General features: G+C 47.0%; 1 protein-coding gene and 1 long non-coding RNA gene across 8 annotated transcripts in view; one reads left to right on the top strand and one right to left on the bottom strand.

Annotated features, from left to right (window-relative positions):
- LPP (LIM domain containing preferred translocation partner in lipoma) overlaps positions 1–22,436 on the bottom strand; it is a 679,749-nt gene that overhangs the window by 644,456 nt on the left and 12,857 nt on the right. The gene's annotated exons all lie outside the window — the stretch shown is intronic.
- Positions 9,653–15,983, top strand: LOC147577352 (uncharacterized). Of its 3 annotated transcripts, none has more exons than XR_015240195.1 (3): positions 9,653–9,845; positions 11,054–11,437; positions 11,647–15,983. It is a non-coding gene; the product is annotated as an uncharacterized LOC147577352 (long non-coding RNA). The 3 variants fall into 3 exon arrangements; XR_015240196.1 differs by having other exon boundaries at positions 9,653–9,957; positions 11,665–15,983; XR_015240194.1 differs by having other exon boundaries at positions 9,653–9,957.

The raw sequence follows: 22,436 nt of genomic DNA, 5'->3' as shown, positions 1-22,436 counted from the left end.
GGAAGAGAGGGAGGGAGGGAGGGAGGGAGGGAGGGAGGGAGGGAGGAAGGAAGGAAGGAAGGAAGGAAGGAAGGAAGAAAGAAAGAAAGAAAGAAAGAAAGAAAGAAAGAAAGAAAGAAAAAGAAACTATGTGTACAAGCAGATGTAGAGTTTACAGAATATTCTCAACGGGAATATTTGGGAATATTCTGGGATATTCTGGGAATATCTCTTTGATTTTTGAGAATGATTCTGATTTATCCAACAGTCACTGAAAGACAATTCCAGTGAACAAAGGTGATCCAGTTGGAGGTGATCATGAATAATACTTGGCCAAAAAAAAAAAAAAATACACAAAGCTCGTGAGTGATAACAGCATCATGGGCATAAGTCACACATCCCCAGCTGAGCCTAGAGGGTGATTTCTAGGCAGTATTAGCTTTACAGTAAGACACACAAGATCTTCCTAAGCTCCCAAGAAAACTCAACATGTTGATTCAGAAGTGGTACTGCTCTCTTGCTTCCTACTGCTCCTTTTCCCCCCAAGAAGTTTCTTAATAAGAAATGTTAAGTGATCCCTACTAGAATCCAACACAAGCATTATCATGGAACTACGTCCTTAAAGATGATGCCACAGATTTCCCAGTTATCTTTCCCTATGAAGCACTCATAAAAGAAATTAAGGAAAAAGGCCTAATGCATCAAAATGTTCATAACAGTGTCATTTATAAGAGCAGAAATTGGTAATGATCCAAATCCAAAAAATATGTAAATGGCTAAATTTAAAAATAGTACATCTAATCAATGGATCATGAGTGGCCATTATAAAGAGAATTATAAAGTAAACTGGAAATGTTAATAAACATGCAATGGAAAAAAAAAAGACCAAACAAAACTGTCTGGTAAGAATATGTTTAAGAAAATATTGGTGGGGTACCTGGGTGGCTCAGTTGGTTAAGTGTCCGACTCTGAATTTTGGTTCAGGTCATGATCTCAGGGTCGTGAGATCGAGCTTTGTGTTGGGCTCTGCAGCAGAGCCTGCTTAAGATTCCCTGTCTCTCCCTCTCTCTCTGCCCTTCCCTTGCCTGAGTGCGTGCTCTCTCTCTCTGTCTCTAAAAAGAATAATTAATTAATTTTTTAAAAGAAAATATTGGTGGAAAATATTTTAATAATATATCTACTTTTGCATAATAATGACGGTGACTAATAGCTAATAGCATGACTCAGGACTCCTCCAGGAGAGCCTGGAAATACTTGAAACTCTGATAAAGCCTGGAGATTTAAATAGAAGAAGGCAATCAGAAACTCCAGAACAAAACAAAAGACTGCATAAGAAATCATGACCAAATTTAGAGAAACCAGCCCAACATAAAAGAAAAAGTTAATGAACTTCAAAAACACAGAAGAGACTCTAAGCAGGCAAGAGAACAACTAGAAAGGCAGAAGATATATGGGATATATGGGTAGAAAATACTTAATTTTCTTCTTCCAACCAAACAATACAACCTCAAACTCCAAGAATATTAAAAAACATTCTTCTCATTGTGCAAACAAAACAAAAAACCTGGGACGATTTTAAACAACTAGAGGAGAACAAGAAGAATCTTATTAGATTTTGATGCTAAGGGAAAGTTTGGTCCCCTGTGAGTGGCTTGAAGGTGGTGACCTCAGAACCCTAGAAAAGGAAATGAAACCACAGCACATGACTTAGCCCCGTATTGAGCAATATTTACCTAGAAATCATACTAAACGTTGTTGATTGTTTTCAGCTCTTGAAGTCAACCCACAGACATAGCACAGAAGGCAGAAGTTGCAAAACCATGTACAGTGCATTTTACATTATCAATCATAAATGCCGGAGAGGCAAATGTCACATAAAATGTAAGTGACAAATTAGGAGTAAAAGTGCGACAGGAAAGGTGGAGAGAATCCCCAGCATCTTCATTGTACAAAATGGCGGGTGAGGAGAGACAGTCAAAAGTTGCTATAGCAAGAAACGGAGATTTGTGCACACGACATAAACTTAGAAAGGAAATTAACAGACAGCAGATCTGTGATGTAACTATCAAACACTGGGCAGGAGGATGAAAAGTATCAGTGGGTGTAAACAAGCTAGTCCTTGGGGCTCCTGGGTGGCTCAGTCGGTTAAGCGTCTGACTTCGGCTCAGGTCATGATCTCACGGTCCGTGAGTTCGAGTCCCGCGTCGGGCTCTGTGCTGACAGCTCGGAGCCTGGAGCCTGCTTCAGATTCTGTGTCTCCCTCTCTCTCTGACCCTCCCCCGTTCATGCTCTGTCTCTCTCTGTCTCAAAAATAAACAAACATTAAAAAAAATAAATAAAAAAAAAAAAACAAGCTAGTCCTTGCATATCACAAAAGTCAGCAGGCATATATATGTAACTAATAACTCAAAAACTAAAGACATACGCACATTGCTTAGCGACAGGACAATAACCATGCGCAGAATTAAAAACAAAAACAAAACAAACCAAAAAAAAAGAATTAAAAACAAAAAATGGTTACAATCGGGGAATGGACCCGAAATAGGACATTTATAAATGCTTTTGTATTATTTCACTTTATTTTTACTAAGAACATTTATTTTCAATCTTTTAAAACTAAAAAAATAAAAAGTGCTAATTTCCAAGGAAAATGAAAGAGCTACAAATAGCGTGACCCAGAGGTCAGAAAAGTCAAATGCGAGGCAGCTTTCTTGGGGAAGCCATGACGAAATGACACTCTTGTGGACATCACAGAGTACACAAGGCCCTCTTTGAAAGCCACTCTGACCCTCTTTCCCCTTCTCCAGATCTTTAACTCTCCCTTAAAGTCCACATAGAAAATTCGGAAGAGTTAATGCCCCTCAACTCTCCTTGCTGGATTCAAAATAAAAAGCGGCCCCTAATGAAAACCTGAAAATATAAAGAATCCCTGAGGAAATCCCAAAATCAACAGACGGCTCAGGCTGCGTAGCCCTGTGGCCTAGAAGCGCACCAGGGCCTGGAGGTTGGAGCTATAATTAGCTGCTTCTGGGCAGACAACAAGGACTCCTGTTCCCTGGAAAGGAGGTAATTAAAGGAGGCAGATTTAGGCCTGAGGTGGTAAGTCTCAAGGAACTGTGGCTCCGGGCAATCCCAACCTGCACCCTGAATGAGGAAATAGGAACCCGCAGGCCTGACGCTCCATTCCTGAACCATTTTTTCTTCTCCTCTCAGATTCTAAAGCCAGGGGAATGCCAGCCTTCAGCCCGATCATTTTTTTTCAGTCACCTAAGACCCATTTACTGGGGCACCCACTCCCATGGGCCTCGCACTGTGCTCGGTGCCACAAGGAGGGCAGAGGCAAATGACACGGAAACCCTGACCTCAGGGAGCTGACAGGTGAGAAGTTCCTGAGCATAACTCACAGCACACAGCCCCAGGTAAGAGATGAGCCACATCACAAGAGAAGGAGATGAAGCCACTGCCTGCTGGGATGCCTGGGGAGGGTGTCCTAGAAACCACGCAGAGGCTCGATCCGCACAAATGGAAATAATAACATGCGAAGGAACGGTGGCTTTCTAGAAAGTAGAAATTACGTGAGCAAAGGCACACAGCCGGCAAACTGAGGGGCTCGTGGCAGGAAAGGAGAGTTACCCCCTCCCCTGGAACAAGGGTGGGTAAAGGAGATTAATGTTCATGACTCATTCACGGGGTGCCTCCCACATGCTAGCGTGGGTGCTCGACAGACATTCTCGCCAATCCCTGCAACACCCTGCAGGGTAAGCCCCCTACTATACAGACCAAGAAGCTGGAGCTCGGGGAGGAGAAACCACTTGCCCAAGGTCCCAGAGCTCTAAAGTGACAGAGAACAAATTCAAAACCCGGTCGCTCTGGCTCTAAAACCCAAGCCTTTTCTCCCCGTGCCACCAAAAGGAGTAGAGAAAGAAGGCATCTCTGCCGACAGGGCTAAGGGGACAGACAGGCTAGTGACCATCTGCAAACACTGCTCAAGAGCTCAGAGCAACACTGTCACGGACTTCTGTCTTCAGGGATTTCTGACACCTCGTGCCACACCTGTGCCTGTGCGTAGCGACTCCTTCCCATACCGTCCCAACACCTCAGCGGCCGCCACCGCACCATGTGGAGCCTTTTGCAAACCCGGGCCCTCGAAGGGCATCCAGCTCCCAGGGTTTCAACGCACCCCGGGGTCCTTGCGTTTGGTAAGCAGGAAAAGATCACCCAGCACAACCCACCAAAATCCACGGGCCTGGGTTCCCCTGCCAGGAGCGTAGGTAGCGTCAGGAGTTCCACACCCTGTCTCGGGGCTGAGCACCCGTGCCCTGGAGACCTTTCCAGCGCAGCCAAGGCTTCTCGGTGAGTGGCCCGAGACAGCAGCTCTGTCTGACACGACGCTCTGCACACTGCACAGGGAGGTCGGCCTTCCTCGGTTCTGTGCCCATCTGCTTATCTTCCCTGCATATCCACCAAAACTTGACACGGATAATGCCAAATGTCCTCTGTCTGGGAGGAAAAGAGGCACAGAAGAGGGGAGCCTTCACACAGGACTGCATTGTGACCTCGCAAGGAAACGACGACGTGAGACCCAACTCAGCCACTGAATGGGCCGGCTTCCCCATTCACGAGGCAGCTCCATGATGTGGGGACATCATTTTGGCATCCCAGACAAGAACAAAACACCGAGGGTCTGGGGTCCAGCCACAAAACCACAGCCTGAGCAATGTCCCCCCCCCCCACATCACATCCATGGATCACCTTCTCCCGCCACATACCTCATATACACACGCACGGTTCTGGCCCTTTCTTCGGACATCATGAAATGTGAACCAAAGCTGGTACTGAGATCACTTACTTAAACATAGCTGCGCAGGGCATGCCTTGGCCCGCGGTTATAAATGCGCTACACATTAGCAAGTGTAGCGCCTGGCTATCAGCTACCCAGGTACCCATGACATTTTCCCATGAATTCTTCAAAACTTTCCTGCCCAAGAATTTAAGGGGACTTCCCACGCATTCTCTCACTCACCTTCACTGGCCTTATCCTGTAACAGAGGATGAGCACGTGAAGGCAGACGAGGGAAGTCCTTCACTCACACATCTGGCAAAAAAATGTACTGAGCAATTGATTGGCGTAGGCATCGTGCTGTGGGGAAGACCCTGGATATGGAGCTGAATAACACAAGGAACCCAACAGGAAGGCATGGACAAGCAAATTATTAAACCATTGTTGGCCCAGCTAACACCATGCCGTCCACCTTTGGTCTGCAGCCTCCACACCACCAGCAAGGCACATTTCCCATAAGCCAGCATTCCTGGGCTGTTCGAACAGAACACGAGAGTGTAACTCATCAGTGTCCCCCAGCACTTCTCCCGGCTGGAAGCAAGAGAAGATAAAGTAGGCACCTGATGGGTTAATAATACACAGTGCAATCTATTTCATACCGAAGGGCGGGAAAAGAAGATAGGGACAAAATGGAACTTTTCCCAAGGGCTCCAAGTCCCCCCCTCTTCACCAGCTTCCAATCACTAGAAGGAGACCAAAGTCCTGTGAATTTCCGAGATCCTTCTGGTCCCACACGCCAAGGCAGCGAATCCAGAGCCATCAGCTTTATCAAGATCAAGGGCAGCAAAGAGGTACCCGACACTTGACCACCTCAGGCACACCGAGATGAGCAAGTCTGATCTACGCCTTCACCTGCACAGCACCCTCTTCCTGGTAGGCCCCAACCTGACCTTTCCTTCAGGCTCACTGCTGCTCATCCTTAGCTGGAGGTCGGCTCTGCCCCCTCCAGCCACAGTGGCCACACAGCAAATGCTTACTGAACGAAAGAAGGCACCCTTGCTTTTTCTCCACCAGCCTGCAAAAACTTGGTTTAGCAGATCCTATAAACTTTGGGAAGAAGGTCAAGAGACTCACTCTCCAACTCCTTTATCATCCGAGGCCCTCGACACCAGGGCCCGAGATGCCTTGCCTGCTAAGCTCTCAGGCCACGCTTGTCCTCTGCCAGCACGGCTCTCATGGCTGGAAGCAGGCCACACAAAATCAAAACCTTCAGCACCTGGCCAGTGCCCAGTCTACCTACATCCCCATCTAATGCGCTCGGTATCTTGCTTTATGACTGGAGCTTTCAATTATATTCACAACATTGTGGCCAGCTCAGTCCCCATCTGACAGTCTCCTCAAGCACCTCCGATGGCCAGAAATGTCTGCCCATTTGATGCAGGCCACCCCATTTCCTGGTATCCCTTACCACGTGTCCCTGAATCGTGAGCTCAATCTAACCCCGTGGGCTTTTTGGTTAAACCCCTGGGAGCGGCCGAGGGGAGGAAATCAACACAGAAGCAGCCAGGGAAGCAGTGTCCATGACAAATGAGATCGTGGACTTTGAAATCAAGCAGAACTGGGTTCACATCCCAGCCAGCCACTTCGGGGGAAGGCATCCAACCTCCCAGGCCTCTCCTGGCTGTTAAAGGCCTAGCAGAAACATAATGCAGGCAGAGTGCCTGGCACAATGAGCATTCGATGCACAGCAACTCTCCTGGTAACAAGGCTATTCCTGCTTTCCACGGCAGCTGCCACATAAACAGAGCGCCAGTTACACCCCTGGCTTCTCTATGATGTCTGTGCACCTTTCCCTATGATGTCTTTGCAAAGCCTCGGCAAGCATCCCGTTCTGTTTGCCTCTGGCTGGCACGACCCGAAGCAAGGGCTGACCAGGCTTCCCAGGAGAAACCCTGGCACTGAGGAGACTGAAAAATCAGAGAGGACGCAGACTCTTTTGCTCCTGACTTGAAAGTGCTCTCCACCACTCTGCCAAGGTGAAGGAGGATACAAGATGCTGCGGCAGCTGCCTCAGTCACTTGGAGCTGTTGACATGGCTCACGCCCCTCCAGCAGAGCCCCAGAAACAGGCACCAGGAAGGAAGGAAAGGGAAGAATAGCACGTGACTTGGTGCCTGGGCCCCGCACCCCGACTGCCAAGTCACTGGCCACCCTGTGACCCGTCTGCTTCGGCGCACTGAGGACCAAGGGGCACCCTCTTCACCAGGGTCTACTTCCTGCCCATCACGGCAGGCTGGCGAGCAGCTCTGGGTCCTGGGAAGTGTGTCCTCAGGTAAAAGACACAGGATCCTGACTGGGTTTTGTACTAAAATCTAGGTCATCCTTAGATGACCAGGACTGGGGTGGGAGCTGGGCATGTACATATTTTTTAAATTCTCTGGCTGATTCTGAAGGCTAAGAATCAGCAGGGGCATCTGGGTGGCTCAGTCAGTTAAGTGTCCAACTTCGGCTTAGGGCTCGGGTCACGATCTCGAGCTTTGTGAGTTCAAGCCCTACATCGGGCCCTCTGCTGGTCAGCTGAGAGCCAGCTTTGGATCGTCTGTCCCCCTCTCTCTGCCCCTCCCCCACTTGTGCTTTCTGTCTCTCTCAAAACAAATAAGTAAAAATTAAAAAAAAAAAAAAAAAAAAGAATCGGCAACCTTAAAGATCACTCCATCCCCTTCAGCTGAGACCATCGAGCCTCACCCGTGGCGAACATGTGTCAAGGACTTGGCAGAGGGCCCGGCACACAACAGGTACTATTGAAATGTTTGCTCCTTCTATCATCACATCCATCTCTAGCCAAAAGCCATGGCAACCTCATCTGCTCCACGAGGCAAGATGGCAGCCTGTGTCACATCTGAAACAAACCGTGCTGGCCCTCCTGGCCAGTTCCTGACCTAGTGAATACCCGAGGTTCAGTCCCAAGGGGTTCCTACTACTGACAACAATGGGGGAGGGGATGCCTGTAAGTAAATATACACCCAAAAGAGCAGAGGTGAACTCTTCCAAGTTCTGCTTCTCAAACCTGAACCTGCACACATCCTTGAGGTACTTTAGACACAGATTCTGGGGTAGAGCTGAAATTCTTCAGTTTTAACAATTCTCAGGTAATGCTGATGCTCCCAGCACAAGAAACAAACCTTGGAATAGCAATGTTCGGACCACAGGCATTTTGAAGGGGTAAACTCACGCCAATATACTGTGCATCTACCAAGGACCACTCAGGCACCCTGCGGGGCTGGAAAGAAAGAGATAAAAAAACACATGAAAAACAGACATCGTGGGGCTCCTGGGTGGCTCACTCGGTTAAGCGACCCACTTCGGCTCAGGTCACGATCCCACGGTTTGTGAGTTCAAGCCCCGCATCGGGCTCTGTGCCGACAGCTCAGAGCCTGGAGCCTGCTTCGGATTCTGTGTCTCCCTCTCTCTCTCTCTCTGCCCCTCCCCTGCTCGCATTCTGTCTCTCTTTCTCTCAAAAATAAGTTAAACATTAAAAAAATTTTTTTGAAAGAAAGAAAAACAGACATCTCTGCAAATACACAATAACGTGTGCTTTAAATTCTCTATCAGAGGCATGGGCATTCCAGCAAGAACCCACGAATACTATTTGGGCGACAGAAAACAGAAAACCATGAGGAGCAGTAAGAAGGTAGTTACCTTAGGGAGGAAAACAATTCCAAAATAGTAATGTACAGCATGGTCCCACTTCGGAGGCTAACACCAGGTTGGCAAACTCTTTGTACGACACACTAGGCAGGAATGGCTTTTATATTTTTAGAAGTTTTATTTAAGAAGAAGAAGAACACGTGAGAGAGACCATATGAGGCCCACAAGCCTAAAATATTTACTATCTGGACCTTTACAGAAACTGTTCACCAATTCCTGGGCCAGAGAGAGAGAGAGAGAGAGATGGCACACACAATTACACATCAAATTTCACACTGCTTTTTGCAAGGAGCTACAGGTGGTTTTTATTTTCTTCTTTGTGCTTCCCCACATGTTCCTAATTTTCTTCAGCGACCATGAGTCATTCTGAAATTAAGGGTGAAAAAAGTTCGTGCCCTTTGAGCAGGCAATTTCACGTCCTAGTAACCTGCCTTATGGTCGGAGGTATAGATAATGAATTTCGTAAAAAGGACATACATCACAGTGCTACTGACAATAATGAAAAATTAGAAACTCAAATGTCAGCTACCAAAACAAAAAAAAAAAAGATTTAAAAAATTTGGTACATTCTGAAGACAGAGTAACAGGCAGTCATCAAAAATTACATGTATGAATAATCCCTAATGCCATGAGAAGGGGCTTATGCTCTACAGTTTGGTGAAATGATTGTATACAAAATTGTATACGCAGTAAGACATCAAGTCAGTAAAACGCAAACGCACAAAAAAGTAATGAAAGTAACTCTTCAAGATCATTAAAACAGCACCTGTATCTAAATAGTGAATTTATGAGTGATTCTCATTTCCTTGTTTATTTGGTCCCGAGTATTTGAAATGGTTTACTCTATACAATAAAATTTAGGTTTGTTTTTGCTTTCACCTCTTTGCGGGGGGGGGGGGGGGGGGGGGGGGGGGAGGGGGCGGTGAGAGGGGGTTCGGGAGGAGACATCTGACTTTGGCTCAGGTCACGATCTCACCTGAGTCGTGAGTTTGAGCCCCGCATCGGGCTCTGCACTCACAGTGCGGAGCTTGCTTGGGATTCTCTCCATCTGCCCCTCCCCAAATTATGCTTTTTCTCTCTCTCTCAAAATAAATAAACTTTTTTAAAAAACGAGGAGGCGACATCTGTGCTGCATCTTGAAGGATGAGCAGGTGTTCATCAGAGAGAAACGACGGACCCTCGGGACCAACGGGAAAGCACATGCTAAGTAAGACACACAGGTGTGCAAGACAGTGTGCCGAGGAACACAGGAAGGAGGAAGCATAGAGTCTGACTGGCAAGGGGCTGGCTGGAGACAGTTCTGGAACTGAGGCAGGGTCGGATCATAGCAGGGTGGAAGTGTGCAGGGGAAAGGACTTCCCCAGAGGCCATGGGAGACAGTGAGTGATGGCAGGAGGCCAGCTGGGACGCTGCGGGGCGGAAATGTGTTCCCTAGAGCAGAGTCAGAGATCACAGAAGCCAGTGCACAGCAGAGCAGGAAGAAAACGGTAGGTAGGTGCCTTCCACTCCGTTCCACTCAAAAAGCAATTCTCCTAAAAATTCTCCTAACAGGGCAGTGCATGTATTTGTGCCTAGAAGTAAAATCCACAGGGAAATCAACCCAAATATTGTCACTGTCCCAGGCATTGCTAGAGGGCCATTCTGACTTCCTCCGAAAAACAGAGCCAGGCAGCCCTCTGTGTTGCTTCTCACGTTACTTCTGTCGGGCAGGCAGTGAAGGGAGGCACAGGAGAACAGGCCTGTAGGTGCCTGTCCAACAGCCCCATGGCTGGGGGAGCTGGGCAAAGATTAGGAAGGGAAGGAAAGCCTCATATGCAGGGGGTCAGGGGGCTCATGTCGACAGCCAGGTCAGTCACTGCTCCAGCCAGAGGGAGGGTCACGATCTTGGAGGAGAGAAGAGACTGCAGAGTGGCTGGGCTGAAGTCCCCTTCACGGCTGGCTTCCCGGCAGGATGAGAAGGGGGGTTCCAGTAAACCAGAAGGAATGCTGCTGGCAGGAGACACTCAGACCTGCTCAAGAGGGCTTTAAATGGAAATAGGAGAGCAAGCAGAGAAAGTACTAGAGGACAGCATGCACTGGGGAAACAGGCGTGTTCCAGATATGGGCACCCCGGAAGGGCAGGGGCTCTGGAATCCAGGGGAAACCAAGGGGGACAGACCAGTCTGGACCCTCCTCCCAGCCCCCGTGGCACGGGGCTGAGGCAGGAAATGAGCTGGAGGGCTGAGGCAGGAACCTGGGAGGAACTCAGCGCCCTCCGAGGTACACTTGTGGGCCAAAGAGAAGCTTCACTCTGAAGACAGCATAAATTCAAACCCCGGGAGTCAACAGGCTTCTGTGATTATAGGGAATGGGGAGGACCGTGGCTATGTGGGGCCCCCATCAGTGCTTTCAAAATGTCTTTTTTTCTTCTTGGTGTCCTAACACGTCTGAGTGTCCTCAGAGCGTGATGGGCTCTCTCCCCCATCTTGCTACTGGGATACTTCCTCTGCGTATGGTACACACACACACACACACACACACACACACACACACACACGGTACGTCACCGGCTGCCCCAATTTTGTTTGCATGTCTGTTTCCTGTGTAGACCACAGCCTCCTAGACGGCTGAACCGGTGTCTTATTCAGCCAGCCCCTGGAATGGCAGACAGTAACCATGGAGGCAACAATGTCCTTCGCTCATGCACAAGTCAGCTACCAAAAGCAAAACACCTGCAGGAATCTCCCTGTGACCATCCAACCGTGTGACCCACAGTGAAGGGAACCATAGAGGTAAATGATTACTAGCGGTTTAATGCCAGCCAAGGAAAAGCAGCCTGATGCAATGGGCAGAAGACAACTACTGGAAGAATGATACTGTATTAAGTTATGACCTGAAGAAATGGGAGATGCTGGGACCTTGGAAAAACGAACAGTAGCCCTCACCCCCCAAGGTGCTTAGGGTAGTCCCCGGACAATAGAGACCAACAAAGGTATGTGGAGAGGGGAAACACGGAGGGTGGGCGTCCCTGGGGTACAGCATGAGGGCAGAGTCAGGACCGCCAGAGAAAGGAGGAGGGGTGGGAAGGGAGGGGCTTGCAAAGCACAGGCGGTGGGGGGGGGGGGGGGTGATGGGATGCGTCCAGCTGTAGACAGACGTCCCTCTGTGCCTCCCAGTAGGTGACACAAGATGAATCCTCAGGTCTCTCCCTAAACACAGACCAGCTCTGCAGGGAGGAGGAGCCTGGACACCCGGGGAGCTCCACCCATGGCTCTGATGCGTCTGTCCAAGCCACAGCATGAAAGCCTGGCTCTTCTAACTCTGGTGAACCAAGGGCACTACAGCACCCCCCCACCCCATCCGAGCCCCCAAGCCCAGCTGTGCTGAAAACTTCACTGTGAAAGGAGAGTATGAGCCAAGGAGCCCAGCTGAGCAACATTCCCGCGGGCTCTTAAAGCCTACATCCTCCCAGCATCCCTGACCTTCCGCCGGCAGGAGCTATCACTGTCCTCCCTAGGATGAGCTCCCACAGTCTTCCCGCAGCTGTGCCTCTGCATCTCTCCTCCTTCTCCTGCTCTCTGGTCTGCCCTGGAACAGGGACGCCAGGCGCTGCTCTGGCGTCCCGCAACCAAGAAGTGCCTTCCCACAGACAAGTACGGTTGACCCTTGAACGATGTGGGGCTTAGGGGCACCAACTGCCTGCACAGTCCAAAATCTGTGCATTACTTTTGACTCCTCCCCAAATTTAGCTACTAATAGCCTACTGTTGACCAGAAGCTTTACTGATAACATAAACAGCCAGTTAGTACATATTTGGTACGTTACATGTTTCATACCCTGATTTCTTGCAACAAAGTAAGCTAGAGAAAAGAAAACCTTATTAATTAACTCACAAGGAGGACACATTTACAGGACTATACTGTTGTTTATTGAAAAAAAATCCACACGTAAGTGGAGCCATGCAGTTCAGACCTGTGTGGATCAAGGGTCAACTGTATTTAATCCTTAATCCAGCCAGAACAGATAACATCAGCATAATCCCCATCAGCACTCCTATTTTACAGGTGAGAAAACTGAAGCTGGTGGGTGACCTTATCTCTGTCTTCCCCAGGACCACCCCAACTTTTAGCCAGGCCTCTCCCAGACTGAACCCATCATGAAAGATACAGCAATCATATTCAGTACCTTTCTGATCTAACCTCTTTGCTGCTCACTAAACCCAGCAGCCAAGGTGTCAGGGTCAATCCTGAGTCTCACCACTAAGCTGGCCCTTACTGTGAGTGTGCCTCAAGGCCCCCAGTCCAAAGCAAATACCATGACCCTGGCCAGACTCCCCAGTCATGCTCCAGCACCAGTACCCATGTCACTTCAACAAGCCATCCCTCCCAGTGTCCTGACATGGGAGTGATGACATTTCTCCTGGACTGGGGGCAAGCCCCTCTCTGGGCAGGCTGGCTGGGTCAACCATCACAGGACCACCCCCAGGCCTTCTGCTCCCTCCAACACCAAGCCTTAGGCCACCCAATGCCTTCTACGGCCCCCTCCTCCTAAAGGCCACCCAACACCTTCTACGGCCCCCACCCCCGTCAAATTCATTCCCCATCAACCCAAAACCTGTATCTAATGCACAGATTTCCACCTCTTCCCAATTCCCATCCTTCTTCTTGCTCCTTACGCTGCCTTATTACATAAACTAAGTCTACCTGCTTCAAATCACAGCTCAGAGACATCCGGTGACTTGCCCGAGACTATGCAGCTAAGTGACAAAGCTGGGTCTTGAAACCCAGTCCTCCAAACTTTAAGCCATGTGTCTGTTCCACTAAATCCCAGCTTCCCTCTACAAAGTTCAGGAAGCCACCTACCCTGAGGGAGGGGCCCACAGTCACTCTCCTCAGTAATAATGACTGTGACGAGCGCCAGAATGTACGCGGAGAGCCAGGTACGTGCTCAGCACCTGACCTGCAGCCCAAGGAGGTGGTACTGTCCTCCCTTTCAAATCAGAAAATGAAAACATAAATCGAGTCAAGGTTTGACCAGCTGATAGCCATACTTTCCGACTGCCACAGTGCTAAACCACTTCTAGCTTCAGTGCAATTCCTAGCCCACAGCAGCGGCCAAGCTGTGGCTTAACTGAACAAGGAAATGTAGCTGGAGAGAGCTAAGTGGAAGGCCCTGAAAAATAAGTCTGTGACCAGATCGGGCACAGCTAGTGAAACTTAGTGGTCACTCTGCAGCAGAACTAAAAATAACATGGTTCCTGGACTGGCTCTGGTGACAGTATGGAACATTCTGCAAGTCAGGATTCCGGGTTTTGATTCTAGCTTTGCTCCTATAAGCTGTGTGACTCTGGACAAGTCTTTTCCACTCATCTCCAGGTCTCGATTCCCCATCTCTAAAAATAAAACAAAAAAAAAACAAACCAGTAGCTGGACTAGGTCAGCGGTTTCCAACAGCCTTGGCACAACCTCTGAGGTTGTCAGAAATGCAAGTTCATGATTGACCGCCTCAGAAGTGGGAGCAGGGGGGTGTTCAGGGCAGGCAGCACACCCTCCAAGGTGACTCTGAACTGCCTCACTACATGGTCTCTCTGATCTGTCCAGCACTGCTGCTCTAAGCACCTTAGACTTCCCCAATTCAGCATCGTCAAATTCCTCGATTTTGCTACTCTGATGTTGATCTGGCGTGAGCTTAAGTCAGCTGGCTCTCTCATCTGGCCATGACTGATGCTTCCTCCTGTGATTAATACGAAAGGCCCCAAGAAACAGACAGTTTATTCCACTGCACTTCTTTTTCCCATTTACCACCTCAGCGGTATGCATTCTGTCACTGTATTAAAAAATAAAAGTAAAAAACATTAGCAAGGAAGCCCAACCATGAGCACTGTGGCATCCTGGCACCAACTTTCAAAACACTGGAAAGGGCATTTATCCCTAAGGCAAGTCAGTAAGAACCTGCCACGTACTCTGAGAGACAGTGCCTTTCTAAACCCAGTGAGCTCTCTTTCGTACAAAGCCGGCTGAAGGAATGAGAGAGCATTTGCTTTGAACACCGATGACACGTGCAGATCAAACAAGCCATTTCTTCCTTAGTCCGTACACGTCAAAAGAAAAAGAAAAATTACAGACAGACCTTATAAGAATGAAAACATACCCCAAAGAACACCATTTTCTCTGTGCAGACTATCAACAAATGAACTGTTCATTGCTACAACACTGAAATAGAGCCTGAAAGTCTACTGTGGGAGGGATGGATGGATGGATGGACGGAGAGGCACCTTCTCAGTGCTGGTCCTAGAGGGTGTAGAGATGAGCAAGTTATAATTCTATTCTAAAGGAACTAAGTTTGAGCATACTGTGAGTGATGGCAAACTCGCCCATCCGTCCATCTGTGCATCCGTCCGTCCATTCAACAAGTGTTTGCTATATGTCTGCCAGATTCCAGACAGGAATGAATTGTCGAGAGGAAGTGATTGTTTCCTGCTTAGGGGCAAAGGGTGGAAAGCAAGGCCTGCCTCATGGCGGAGGTGCCAGACCTTGAAGATCAGTTCAACAGGTGACGAGGGCAAGGAACAGCAATCTAGGCTGAGGAAACGCTGTGACAAAGGCCAGAATGACAAAAAGCAATGGAGGTTAGGTTCCTAAAGTCAGTTGGCCCCATTCAACAAGACCATACATGGATACATGGAGATGGTAAAAAGATCAGCCGTTTCCAGGTGCTGGGGTGGGAGGTAGGGAAGAACAGGCAGATGACAGAGGATGTTTAGGGCAACACAATACTCTGTATGATACAAGGGTGGACACATGTCATCATACATCCGTCCAAAACCCACAGAATGTACTACATCAAGAGTGAACCGTAATGTAAAGTACGGACCTTGGGTGATAACCATGTGTCAATGCAGGTTCCTCAACTGCCACACCGGGACCACGCTGGTGGGGGCTGCTGATAACGGGGGTTGGGGGGACTATGCGTGTGTATGGGGAAGGAGGGATATGAGGAATCTCTGTACCTCCCTCTCAATTTTGCTGTGAACCCAAAACCAATCTTCAAAAATAAGGTCCTTAAAATTAAAAAAAAAAAAAAAGAAAGAAAAGAAAAGAAAAGAAATGTCTTAGGGATATACAGAGGGTTTACCTCTGCAGGATTCTTAAACTGCCTCCACTGCCCCGGCTTCCTCATCCAGCCTCCCCGCAGAAGATGGCCTCCCTCCATCTCTCCTGGCGCTGAACACCGCACCGTGCACCTGCTCTCCTCATCCGGCTTCCCGGCTCCCGTGCCTTCTCGGCAGCCTCAGCCACGTCTTCCTCCTGGGTATCGGTGCCTGCTGCAGACTTAACTGTACTCACTATGCATGTCTTTACACTACTGTTTTCTGTAATTTATAAAACACATACTGCCCACGAGTTTGTATTTTTAATTCCTGTAAGTTTTGGGATCCAATTTGTGTGAAAGTCAGACTGCAACATAATGTAGTATTGTATGATAAAAGCCTCCAAGAATAAAAACAGACAGTATATCCTGCTTATCAGAAACTCAAACACTGGTTCCATTCCTGAGTATCACGGATTTCCTTATGAATGACTGTTCTTTGTTTTGCCACGATTCGTCCCCATCTTCTTGAAGTTCGTTCTAAGGAGCAAGTTTCCTCCTTTTCAAGGCTTCTTTTCTCAAGCATTTATTGAGAACCTACTGTGTTTCAGGTTACACTATAAGTAAGCACCTTGGCTCGCTTAGTTTTCACCAGGTAAAAACTGTACTTTGTGAGCATTAAGTATCTGTGAGGTTATCACTGACCACTGCACCCACTTTACAGATAAGAAGTCCTTGACTGTTGCTCATTCCTCCATTGAACGATAAGGACAGGATCAGGGCATTTCCATGATCCTCTTTTGACCTTCTCTACGTTTCCCGCTTTGCCCACTCGGGTCGTGATCTCACAGTTCATGGGATCGAGCCCTCCATCAGTCTCCGTGCTAACAGCACAGAGCCTGCTTGGGATGCTCTCTCCCCCCTCTCTCTCTGCCCCTCCCGTGCTTGCTTGCTCTCTCTCTTTCTCTCGCTCTCTCATGCAGAATAAATAAATAAATTTAAAAAAAAAAAGGATATAAGCTTTAAAGCCACTCTGGGCTACGGAGATATGACAACCAAATGCAATGTGCTATCCTGAACTGCATCCTGAAGAAGATAGAGGACGTTAATGGGAAAACTGGTAACATACAACCAGAGTCTGGAGTTGAGTTAATTAGCAACATACCAACGTCAGTTTCTTAGTTTTAACAAATGTCCCATGGTGATACGATATGCCAAAAATGAGAGAAACTGGGCAAGGGGTATATGAAAATTCTCTGTACAATCTTCACAACTTTTCCGTATACTTAAGAAACTATTCGAAAATTAAAAGTGTATTTAAAAAAATGACCCAGGGGCACGTGGCTGGCTCAGCTGGAAGAGCATGTAACTCTTGATGTCAGGGTTGTAAGTTCAAGCCCCACATTGGGTGTAGAGATTGCTTAAAAATAAAATCTTAAAATAAAAGGTGACCCAAAAATCCACTCATCTTTAATATATTTTCCAAATCACAACTTTCTGACTATAAAAAATAACACATAAAAACAGTAGCTAATATTTAATGGGTGCTTAGTATGTGTCAAGCTCTATTTTAAGGGCTTGATATATACCAACTCATTCAATCCTCACAAGGAGATAGATAATTCTGTCATTCCCATTTTATGGATGTGGCAACAGAGGGCTAAAGAGATTAAGTAACAAGTCAGTGTATAAATGACAGAGCCTGGCTCTAAAAGTAGAGCCAGGATACAGTCTAGCTCCAGAGCCCATGCTCTCAAACACTACCCAGATCAAAGCTTTCCAAATGCTTCTGGATTTTTCAAGTAGGCATATGTAACTGGTAAAATCCAAAGGCTAATCACAAAGACTAAAAGGTGAGTGTCATGTTTAATACAAAGAGGAAGCGAAAGAACTCTCAAGGTAAATTCCTACCTTTTGAAAGTCTTTCCTGTAGTGGGACCAAACCTCACCGCCATTATCAATGGCCTCTCTACATGTAAATGACTTCTCTGAGTTTGTGCTATGTCCTGTGCTCTCTTGACACATCATTCTAGATGATCTGCAACCACTTGCCAGGCTACCTTTTCATCCCTGGAGTGTCTGTCCAGGTAGATGGCTAAACCAAACATGCAAGCTGCCTTTTTTTAAGATAGTCAGAATAAGCTTAAGCTTTCCAGGTAACTAGTTTTCCTAGGTTCTCAAGAATTCATGCTAAAAACCCAGGAGTGCATTACCCCATTCTAGAAACAACAACAACAAACCCCCCCACCCCCCACACACCCAAAACAAACAAACAAACAAACAAACAAACAAAAACCTCCTTCCCGATTTATAATGTACCTCACTGGCTTTGGTTTCCCACAAGTGTCAAAGAAAAGTCAGACAGCTTCTCACCTCCACAGTGGGCTCCTTGAGGGCAAGACTTAATCTCATTCATTGAAGTATAATATGTATTAAACAAAGAAATGATTCTAAAGACCAAACAATCTCCTGGAAAGATTTGCAGCTGGCCAGGACCACCATTCCCCAATCTGTCCTGCCAATGTCACCATCTGTCTCCAGAAAGTTCTGGAGTGGACACCTCCATGGACAGAGCCGGAAGGGAAAAAGGAATACTGAAGAGATGGGGAGAGAGGGAGCCATCCAACTAGGGAATGGGAGGAAAACACAGCAGAGGGAGTGTAGGCAAAGAAGAGATGAGGCTGAGTGGCAGAAGAGAAAAGAGAAATGAGTAAAAAAGCAACAGACGATATAAAGAAAATGAGTCTAGAAGGAGACAGGGTGTAGAAGAAGCAATGCTCAGTGAATGTCTACCACGTATGGCCATGAAGCTATGCTCACTACACATTTCCTTGTGTTGCCAGGCACAAAGGTATGTCTGACCAAATAATCCAGGTTGACTTCCCCTTGTGTTGACTCAACCACTGTTAACACTCAACATTTTTCTGTTGAAAGGGCCCGAAGTCTAACATTTCATTGACGGACAAACTGAGGCTCAGACAGGGGAAACTTGTACTCAAAGTGGAATCAGAAACACAACCCGGATCTCCCCATTCCTTGCCCTGTGCTCCTCTCCATATAGAGACGGATAACAGGGTGGGTATTGAAAGAGCACAGCCTGAGGCCAAACCTCCATGATGCGGTGGACCAGTCCGGTAGATCGTCCTCCACTTTATCCGACGCGTCCCATCTGCTGGTTGCTACCGGAGATGAGAAAACTGGTAGCATCATTTTAAATGAAACAGATGACTTTTCAGGAAGAATATAAGAAAGCAGGCTGCCTTAGATGAAAATGATGACACAAAAGGGTAAGAATGAAAAATGAAGACAGGTGATTCATCAGAACGAGGGAAGCTGGAGAGAAAGGGAAGGCGGAGGAAGGGGTATCTGACGGGGCAACTGGAAAGCAGACCTGCTAGAACGAAGCCACCCATGAAAGAGCCCTGACTCGCACCTAAGACAGACTGTGATTCAGACAGGGGCTCTGCCCCAGACAGAGTCAGAATGCTTTACAGAAGTGATGGCTTCACAGACACTCAGTTGGAACAAGGCCTCAAGCAGAGTTCTGCACCAAAAACACCGCTGCCTCTTACCTCTCCAGATAGACGCTAGAACGAAAATTGCTCTGAGCTGTGTCTGTGGGTTAGGGTGTCTCAACCAAACCAGTCATGTCCGAATTTCACAGTTGTTCTGTTCCCGATGACTACTGACCATCCTCCAGGCCCCTCTGCTTACACAACCGCCCCTCCTTCACAAGCCCAGCCCTTCTGCTCTGATTTCACACCCTCAACCCTAGCCACAAATCCCTACGTCTGAAATCACCCCGTGTCAGACACCTTTCATGCACAGATCTTCCAACCTTGTGTCAGTGGCCAGGGTGCATGCCTGAGTGCCCCTCAAGGTTCAGATGCTATGGACAGGATCCCATGGCTCACAGCAGCATTCCCCAAAGCACACCGGAACACTAAGCCTAAGAAATGCCCTACGGGGATAATTTTTAAAAATTCAAAAAAAAAAAAAAAAAAAACAGGAGGAGGGTGGTGATACAGGGACTCTCTGATCAAATAACTTTGAGAAACAAACCTCTTGGGAGGTCACAGTGTGCATTAGGTTACTAAAGGTTCAGAGAGTCCCATGGTAAAGATATCCATTTAATTTTGTTTACCTTGGACTTTACCAGACTTACTTGGCTATGGAACCTTTTTCTCATAGACCAGTCTTAACGCCTTGGGAAACAGAACCTCGCAGAATCGCAGCATTCTGAGGGGCACCATCATCTTGCCCAATATTTATTCCACCGCACCTGTCCTAAGAGACCGTGTGTCTTCTTTCAAAGCAAGGACCTTTTGCAAATCATCATGACACACAGTAAAGTGCTTTACGAACTGTAGGCCAATAAATATGTGTTCGATGAATCCGTTAAACCCAACCATCTCGTTTCTAAGAGGAGAAAATAGAGCCAACTATGTCCACATAACTTCCTCTAGATCGTCCAAAGTGTGTAAAAGAATGTCTTACGCGAAGGTGCTTTAAAAGAAGGTCTTGCACAAAGAAGGTGCTCAGTGATTCTTGAAGAATGTAACAGAACAGAATGGAACAGAAGCCGCTCAGCTGTGCCCTAAGCCAGAGTTCTCCTGACACAATGGATTCCTACTTCTTTCCCTCCTCCTTTGCCCAAGTCGGGTATCTACCAGAAGAAAAAGGAAGATGACAAATCAGAAAAGGAAAGCCAAGGGAAAACCAAAGGCCCTTTAGGGTGGGAGGTGGGGAAATGATGTTTGCAGACTGATGGGGATAAACAAGACCTGTCTGTATCTAATTTAGACTTAATAAGATAGTTTGCTGAATGTTAATTAAATACTCAGTGGTTGCTACCAACTGGGGTGATTAACTTCATTTTGAATCAAATAAGCAATAAATGCTTAACTGAAGTTCTATTAAATTTTACCCAGCAAGTAAAGACTATGAGGCTCTTAATTGACTTTAAACAAGATAGTTATGGCAAGTTAGTTGAATTTTTATTACCTGAAGATAACTGCCTTATTAAATCTAAATTGACTATTTTATTTGATAGAGAAATGTCATCTGTTGTTTCCATTTACCAAAAACATGTCCAAAAAGGTTTACATCTGGTCCAAACTACATGGATTGGGGTTGTTTTGTTTTCTAGTCCTGCTTTAATAATTAAGTTAATTCAGGGCGCCTGGGTGGCTCAATCAGCTAAGCATCTGACTTCAGCTCAGGTCATGATCTCTCAGGGTTTGTGGGTTTGAGCCCTGCATCGGACTCTGTGCTGACAGCTCAGAGCCCGGAGCTTGCTTCGGAGTCTGTGTCCCCCTATCTCTCTCTCTCCAGCTCTCTGCCCCTCCCCCACTCACACTTTGTCTCTCAAAAATGAACACATGTTAAAAAAAAATTTTTTTTTTATTAAGTTTATTCATTTAAGAATGAACGTTAATGTGGGATGCCTAGGTGGCTCTGGTGGTTGAGCATCGGGCTCTTGATTTCAGCTCAGGTCATGAGCTCATGGTTCATGAGATCCAGCCCCACTTGGGCTCTGCGCTGACAGTGCAGAGCCTGCTTGGCATCCTCTCTCCACCTCTCTCTCTCTCTCTGCCCCTCTCAAAATAAACAAACAGACTCAAAAAAAAAAAAAAAGCCAAGAATTTAGAAGAATTAACATAAACGTAAGAGGCAGAGAAGTCTAGGACCGAGTTTCCATATATAAATTGAAGAGTCAAGTGATTATATTTGCTAAACCAAAAATCAGATCTCTGCATTCTCAGCGTAGAGTTTGGAGACGTTGCTTAGTTGTCACAATTCTGAAATTTCCAGGTTGTTTCCACGGCTTAAAGGGCTACTGATATAAAGCATAAGAAATCATAGCTAAAATAAATGGTTGGGTCCACTACTGAACGCACCAATGGCGCTGGGCAATTAACCTCACTCTCCTGAGGCCTCGGCAACCACTCATGTTAAATGAGGAGGTTGGGTTGGAAACTACTGACTTTACTCATTTACTCATTTTTTGGTAGTATGTGTAGTCCCTGAACAGAGCCTGGCATGGGGTAGGTGCTAAATAAGCATGGAAGGAAGGAAGGAAGGAAGGAAGGAAGGAAGGAAGGAAGGAAGGAAGGGAGGGAGGGAGGGAGGGAGGGAGGGAGGGAGGGAGGGAGGGAGGGAGGGAGGAATACATAAATAAAGAGTAGGCAACTCAAAACATTAAACATTGGGGTGGGGTGCCTGGCTGGCTCAGGCAGTGAACATGCAACTCTTGACTTCAGGATCATGAGTTCAAGCCCCACGTTGAGCATGGAGCTTATTTAATAAAAAAAAAAAAAATTTAAACATTTTTAGCCCTTCATACCAAGCTTCTCCAACCCACTTAAATATTGCTATTTGACAATGCACACAAGGGGAAAACACATACTCTAAACTACCACGCGAGAAATCTCTTCAGTAATTAAAGGAATGCAAACTAACACAATAATGAAACACCATTTCTTACATATTAATTCAGCAAAGACAAATACATGTTATAAAATTAAATCCACGTGAAGATCTAGAAAAACAAGCAGACTCACACACTGCTAATGACTCTGCTGGAGGCTGAATGGCAACTGGTATGAAAAGTATTAGAGATATTCAGTATTTTGTGCCGGTAATTCTCCTTCGAAAGAACCTAAACTTGTTCAGCCAGCCCATAAACATTTGCTTAGGGTCTACCTGCTATGGGTCATGCTCTACAGGGAAATGCAGGGAAAAGATCACGGTTGTCTTATCATCTGGTGGGTTGTCAGGGAGAAAGAGGACAGAGAGAACATTCTCCAGCAGCACATGGCAGGCGTTGGTGCTTTAATCCACTGACCACAGAATTCCTTTCACAGCCACATTACGTGGAAGGCACTATTATCCCCTTTCAA

Source organism: Puma concolor, chromosome C2 (genome assembly GCF_028749965.1).
Source record: "Puma concolor isolate L17-30 chromosome C2, mPumCon1.1.hap2, whole genome shotgun sequence".
NCBI classification, from domain to species: domain Eukaryota; kingdom Metazoa; phylum Chordata; class Mammalia; order Carnivora; family Felidae; genus Puma; species Puma concolor.
This window is presented reverse-complemented; position numbering and strand designations above follow the sequence as displayed.